At 41.9% G+C, this 7,746-nt stretch overlaps 1 non-coding gene across 1 annotated transcript; it reads left to right on the plus strand.

The window, feature by feature from the left end:
* Positions 1-2,907: 2,907 nt before the first annotated feature.
* Positions 2,908-3,016, plus strand: LOC141794039 (U6 spliceosomal RNA). Its single transcript, XR_012598486.1, has one exon. It is a non-coding gene; the product is annotated as a U6 spliceosomal RNA (small nuclear RNA).
* Positions 3,017-7,746: the final 4,730 nt, after the last annotated feature.

Raw genomic sequence — 7,746 nt, forward strand, 5'->3', positions numbered from 1 at the left:
AAGACCCAAATAATCTTGTTTGCTCTCACCATGTAAACACCAAACCTACCGAAGGAGAATGGAGTCTCTTCTTTTATGTTTTTCTTCCTGTTTTTGGTCCAAAAAACAGACAAAACATACTTTTCTTGATCGCGTTCATCTCAGCCGCTCCATCCTTTGATCCTCTCCATGATTCTCATCGTCTTTTTTCTTGATCCTGAAAAGCGTGAGCTGTCTGAACTTTTCTGACTCGCAGCGTCTCGCTATGTCTTTGTCATCTCTCATCTTCTCCTCATATCCATGCTGAGCTCTCGTTCAAAGAGCACACCGCTCTCACCCACAGGTAGTTAACAATCAGGATTTAGTTTGACAGGCTCCTTCAGGCTCCGCCTCCCCTGCTAAAAAACCTAATCTACTTCTATAGACACAGGAAATGGCTGCAATCGAATTTGCGCCTATAGACGTCAATGGCAGTGAACGAGAACATTTTAATTTTGACTAGTTGGAAAAAAAAGTGGATTTAAAAATCTTCCCTTCTTGGTGTATTCATTTGATCAGTCTACTCTACAGTTTTGTAATGTCCTAGAATTCAGATTCTTTATTTCGGGACTTTAAGCAGATATGAGATTAAAATGTGATTAATTTGATTAATTAATTACAAATCCTGTAATTAATTAGATTAATTTTTTAATCGCCTGATCTAAAACACATCGAATACAGCAGAACACAGCAGACTAACTTTCAGTGCACAGTGATGACAGCTTCAAACTCAGTCTATCAGACCTGCTTCCTTTCCACCTGTTATTCTGTATAACAAGAGTGTGCTGGTTAGAAATAACAGACCATCAACTGAGACTTACAGGACATCAGATCACAGAGGTGTTATTTTTCTGCCTGAACAGCGACATGTGTTTATGGTGTTAGTTTGACTCCCTCATAATGTCTCTAATATCTGATTACAGAGCGCTCGCTGTCAGAAACACCAGCTCAGAGTTTGAGCTTCCTCCCCACTTAGAGAGAAATATCCACTCTGACGTTTCTCGGTTGGTACCGTTCGACTGACACCATGATGGATAGCGTTTAACTGAAACACCAGTGTTTCTGCAGCTTTGTGCCAATCTCTGAAGTTGTAACTTTGCAGTTTCCTCTCCTCGGAGCGGGCTGTTAGCTGCCATTCATTCCTGCACGGCGGTGAAAAACTACTTGAGCAGAGCCAGTGATTCATCACAGGAAGCTCGAAGCTGTAATTCAGTTTGCTGAGAGTTTCTGTTGTGTTGTAATTTGATTATGAATGAGTGGAGTGTTTTCAGAGGAGCTGCATTAGAGCATTGTTCACTTTCTGTGAATGGACTTTTACAGGAAACACGCACGCTGTGGCCTCATAAATCCAACAGACTGAAGCACAAACATACAAATATTTAACCCCAGCGCTGAGCGGAGAGGCTTGTTGCTCTGCGTGTTTCCAGTCCATCCAATGCTCACGCTCTGTAAAACTGTGCTCCATGTAACTGAGACGACTTCTAACTTCTAACAGCGCAGATTTCCAGCCTGAAGGGACCAAACTTTAGTACAAAGGATGACGCATCACTGCTGCTACAGGGAGGCCGATCCAATCTGCTGAATCGGGAGGATTGTTGACAAAAAGCAGCGTGAGGAGTGAAGGGTAATGCTGACGAAACACATGGAGGTGATACTTTACTCTAAGGAGGGAAAATACAGGAAATATGTAGAGGACAGGGACCAGTTTGGATTGACAGACCAGTTTATAGATCAGTTTTTCCTGCTCTCGATTTACAAGAGTTTAAAATGGACTTGAAACCCTCTCATCATTTAGCGATGAAACTGTTCGTCTTCATGCTGGGAGCCGGTGGCGCTGTTTTCAGACAAGCCAGCTCCAGTTCTTATTTTTTCCTGATTGTTGGTTATATGAGATATTTCCAACATCTGCAGGATTTTCAAACTTGTTCCCTGATGAATTTCGAGCCACGAAAACCACCATCCACCAAGCAGCTCAGTTTTGTTCCTCTCAGTATTCTGTGGCGTTTCCTTTGACCAAAACCGGGACAGGTCCCCAAATTATCGACCCAATTTTTGGGACCATTCTGTCGGGATGCCAGACAAACCGATCTAACCCCAGAAAGTCGAAGATATCTTTCTTTTCGTCTGGAAAATGGCGACATCAAACAGCATGAAACTGCTGTTGAAACAAAACTGCTCGTCTTTCTTCTTCGTTGGATTTATTAGCGGGGTACACTGTGTCGCGCTGCTATGGCGTTGCACTATTATGTAACTGACGCAACTATAATCATCCAGCTTACACGCCTTCTACCAAGCAGTGGCGTTTTCTCCCGGAGACTGCTGTCACTGTCGTCTCTTCCTTATTTCTCTCCTCTATTTATTGAGCTTTTTACGATGTGTGAAACAGCGCCCTCCTAAATGGGGCCAATGAGTGGTGAAAATATGATACTGCACGCTGTTGCGTGCAAGGAGGTCAAGCAGAGTTGGCGTCCCTTGGTAAAAGAAACAAAAATGATTAACCAATGAGATGAGGCTGCTGTCATGACACTGCTCACCTGTGATTGGCCAAGCCACTGCTTCTCTGGCCCCAAACCAATCAAATCACAGTATCGCCATTGTAACCCGGGTCACTATTTTTCACACTTTGTAAAGGTGAATGTGGATTGAGTTGAGATATTGTCAGTTCTATGATTCTACTTTGTTTGTTCTCAAATTCTGTATTAATTCTCCTTTTACATTGCTCCCAGGTCAACCTGGGTTCTAACATGATATGTCCCTAAATTAGCACTCTATTGCATCTTTCCTTTTTAAAGAGGGGGTATTGTGAGTTTTTAGTGGGGCTTTATCCTGTCTCTTGGGTCTTGTCTCATTAAAGGTAGAGTCCGCAGGACTTTCTTAAAAAACAAAGTAGTATTACAAATTGTGGTACACGTAATAAACATGGGAATGATACCTTGAATATCAGCATGGCCCTTGGCGCAAGGATGATATGCTATGTCATGAGGCGTTCTCACTTTCAAAAAAAAAAAAAAAGGCAACTATTACAGGAATAATCCTGCTCAGTTGTCTCCTCTGGGCCTCTGTACATTACATGTGTGTTGGTGTCTGTGTCTGCCTCAACCCCCTCCTCTGCCTGAGTGTTGATGTTTTGGTTGTATCAGGATGTTTCTGGGCGGAGAGTAAGCATGGTTACCTCAGCCAATCAGTGTGCAAGTGACTTTGCGTGTTGTTGATTAGCGAGTGGAAGAAGCCAATCAGAGCATCCACGATAGTGGACGTAGCACCGAGGAAGAAAAACAACCAAAGTGAAACAAAACATCAAACAGATAAAGCTTTTTCCTAAATGAGGGTGAAGTTTGGCTCCACTTTCAGGATGGAGAGGGATGTGAGTTAGCTTTCTGCTAATCAGGTATGTGTCAAATACCCGTGGTTTGCTTGTGCCAACATGTTAAGTAAGGTGCATGGCTCTCGAGTCTCTCCCACGTAGACTTTTTTAGTTTGATGACTTTAAAAAACCTGAGTTTTGTCTCAAAAAAGGGGAACTTTAGCATATTTCTTATTTAATACTGAGCTGCAAAAAGATTTGCTAACTCTGTAACTGTTGTTAAGCTGAAACTGGAGGTTTTTCTGATTTGAGGTTAAAGTCAGGTGCACAGGTTTGCACACTGTTGAGCAGGACGGAGTGAGGAGTTTGACATTTCCTCGTTATCATGGCAGAATCTAGTTCAGGAAAATGTTTTGACGCTCCTCAGCAGGTCACCTTTAGCTGCTCTCTCCTCTCTCTGTGTCTTTACGTCCTCTCCTCGTCAGCCGGGCTCAGCGGGTCACCCTGCCTCGTCCTTTCCGGAGTTATGGGAATGTGAATGTAATTACCAGCTGAACAGCCGGCAGAGGCTGCAGCGTGCAGACAGAGGGTGAACTGTGGTGGTCAACATTAAGAGCATTAACACTGCCCCCACATCTCATCATTATCCCAACGCAGTCTGCAGCTTCATAAAATGCAAATCAAAAACTGCGGCTGCTCTCTCTTCAGGAGATTTATACATTAAAGAGCAGCAGTTAGAGGAATCCACCGAGGTTTGAGGTCACGTTGAAAGAGCCGAGAGTAATGGAATACGGAATGAGCAAGATGGCCGATTCAATTAGCCGTGTGCTGTTTGGATCCAGGTGTTTTAATCGGCTTACAGGCCGTGTGCTGCCGCCGCCGCTGAGTTACACACTTCATTTATGTCTGATTTACAGCAGGGCAGGGCTCCTTTCTCCTCATTAGGCAGACGGGAATTTCTCTGGGCTTTTATTTTACATGTTCGTACGGTTACAGATAACAAGGAGAGCCCCCCAGGGCTACGTGTTTCCAGAAGCTCATTTAAAGACTGATATCAGGGATTCAAGGTCCAAGGATGGACGGATGGTTAATGTAACTCAGATCATGTGAGGACAGGGACAAAACCAGGTTTATATTTATTTATCTATTTATTTATCTATTTATTTGTCTCTTTTGCACGATGTTCACTGCAGACAGCAGGGGGCTTTTGATGTTTTTACTTTACTGTTCGACGTCTTTACAGCCTACTTCATCGGAAAGAGGTGCTAATATCTGAACCATCCATTCAAAGTGAAAGCAGCATAAAAATGTCTTGTTCGGGAGCGTTGGGGTTAAGAGTGACCGTGCTAACTAGCGCCCTCTAGCTGAATGTCAGTGACTGTTGCTGTCACGTCTCCTGGTTAAGTTGTCTCTTGTGTTTCCTGTTTTATTTTTAACACTCACACTTGTCTCTTATTTCTGGCTTATTGACTTTGAGCCTTACTGTGGCTGCGTCTCAAAGCGATAAACTGCAGTCTCCTCTCTCCTCTCTCCTCTCTCCTCTCTCCTCCGCGGCACCGGATGTACTTTATGAGCCGCCATATTGGAGGATGTCCCAAATCAGTAATTGTGCTTGAAGGAGAGAGGGGAGTCATCACTGAGTTTGGTTCATCTTACATCACACAACAATGGCAGCCTCCACAGAAAAGGTACAAGTCAATGTTACAATGTCAGAAATTATTCTTTTTATGTACGTTTCCCAGTTTTCTATTCAGTTATAAAGTAAAACTGTTTTTTATGAAAGTAGAGCTCATAAATGTAGATTATTTGAACAGGTAATATATAAAAACAACAAGAAAACGTGACGTACTTCATTTAAATACACCTGAAGGATGAAGATTTCACTTTTAAGATTCCTTTCCACTCGCCGCGACATTGCCTTTCTTTGACAGTCATTTCTTTTACTATCAGTCAAAAGTCGAAGTTTCCAACTTGGAAATTACCGACCTGTGAGTTTCTGGATTAAGACTCAAAAAGGAGAGTAAATAATCAGAGGAAGTTGAAATGATGATGAACAGAAACAGATTTCATGTTTAAAGTAAAAACTACAGAATATCATCAAACTATTCACTATATTTACTATTCTTGTTATTATCAATCAATCAATCAATCAATATTTATTTTTATAGCCCTTTACAGTGACCAAAGATACACAGAGTGCTTTACAGCAGTGTCTTATTTCTATCAAAGTAGCTCATAACTTCTTTAAAATAATGTCCACATTTATTGTCCCAAGTCACAATCGGTAGGTTACGGTTTTTGTTTTCCAGTGTCTTTTTGAAATTTACTCCAAATATCAAGGTAAGAAGGTGACGATTAGCAAATAATTTATCTGAAATAAAATCCCAACCCAGCACCAAATGTTTTTAGAAGTATCCCAACGTTTCTGCTGTTTCCAGAGAAGCAGGTGATAAACAGCTGCTCAGTTCTTGAAAACAGAAGTTAGCTTCATCGTTTCCTCTGATAATTACCTTTGACATGTTCATTAAATAATTCAGTTTCCCAATAAGCAGTTGATAGTTAAATATTTGGTATTTCATTTCACCAAGTTCTTTAGTTCCCAGTTTGTTGATCTGCATAATGAGATCAGATGTAAAATGATAAACTTTATGTTTAGACCGATAATGTTTGACATGATCCACCTGAAGCTTCAGATGTGACGTTCATGGATTGTGATAGACACTGTGAGAACAGGTGCACTGAAAAACACAATCTGGACAGAAGTTATGAGCTCATTTTCACCAAATCCTCATGAAATTTTGGGGGTAAACTAAAAGAAATAAGAAAAACTTTGTCTAATTTTTACCTAAGCGGGAAGAAATATGTGCACCTCTAAAGTCAAGTGTTACCTGAATTTTCCTCTCAAGGTCCTGCCGATTGATAAGCTGCTTCACTTTTGCCACTTTTGTGACTCTGATAGATTTGGAGCAGGTCTCTGTCTGGACATAGTTTCCTGGATCCTTTGTTTTTGGGGGTTTTCTATCTGAGTGTAGTCGGGTGACAAAAATAATATATATTTTTTTAATCTTTCGAGAGTCTAATCACTTCCTGACCCTACCTTTCAACATATTTTACAATCCCTGAAAAAAAATGCACAGGCGTCAGCTGTCAATCATCGTTAAACATGACGTAAAGCCTCGTTTTTAACCTCGTATAACTAATGAAAACAAAACTTTTCAGAAAAAATGAGGACCTGTATACAAGACAGCCAAATGATATCTTCAAATCACCACAACAATCAGACGTGAGAAACATTTCTACCAGGTGTATTAACTTCTTAAAGTTTGACCACAGCCCATCTGGAATGACTGGGGAGATGGATTTTTTGAGCTATAATGCACCAGCCACCAGGGGGAGCAGTTTTTGTGGAGACCTCACTTTAAGCCGAGCAAGATGACGTCCTTTTTTTTTTTTTTTTTTTTTACAGTCTATGGTTCAAATCCTTCTTTGATTTTGCTTTTCCAAACCTGTAACAGCTGAAAGCAGCGATCACTATCGAACAATCTATGGAGGTATATTTCATCCACATAAAGTCATTTATTTGTTTTTTAACAAGTTTGTTTGCTCACTCTTTAAATGCTGTGTTACTCCTCACCATGATCTGCTCCTATTTCCTTATTTTCTCTGATTTATAGTGAAGCACTTCGTTCTGCTCCTCTTGTATGAAAGACGCCGTTTCCTGTATTAATACGAGCGTGAGCAAACACTCAGCTGCACATCCTGAATATTCAGAGCCTAAAAACAGCAGAATTACTTTTTAAGAGCTAATCTGCTAACTTTAGCATCCCTGATCTGCTTCAGCGTTTTGACTGTACACACATTAGCATACCTCCCACCAACCCCCCCCTCTCTGAGCCTCCTCTCTGAGCCTCCTCCCTCCGTATCCTGGCCTTTGAGGAGCCGTGCTTTCTTACTTTCACATTTAATCCAATTCATTACCGCGGCCCCCCTCGGTACACTCCGCTGTCAGGGGAGACAAAAGCCCTGCCAAATATGGATGCGTTTTTGTTCCCTTGGATTTGTGCTGCCCTCCCCTGGGGATACTGCAACCCCTCCACAGCCCCATCACACACACACACACACACACACACACACACACCTCCTCCTCCTCCCTCTCATTCAGGAGAAAATACCTGGGGCTGCTCATTGTGTCACCTCCTCCATGGTGGAAATGGCATTCAGGGGATGGAGGCGAGCTCAGACACGGTGGAGGGCGCTTTCTTTCCAGGGTCATGCTAATTGAGAGTAAAGAAGTCAGAGGACTCAAAGGGAAGAGGAGATATGAAGGGAAATATTAGCTATTGATTGATGAATGTGAGATGCAAAGCAGCGTGGAGAGGTTTGCTAACGAAGAGGGGGACGCTCTATTTTCCAATTTCATTCTC

This window comes from Halichoeres trimaculatus, unplaced genomic scaffold (genome assembly GCF_033239565.1).
Source record: "Halichoeres trimaculatus isolate MK-OKI-2021-1 unplaced genomic scaffold, fHalTri1.1 fHalTri1_scaffold_7, whole genome shotgun sequence".
Lineage (NCBI taxonomy): Eukaryota > Metazoa > Chordata > Actinopteri > Labriformes > Labridae > Halichoeres > Halichoeres trimaculatus.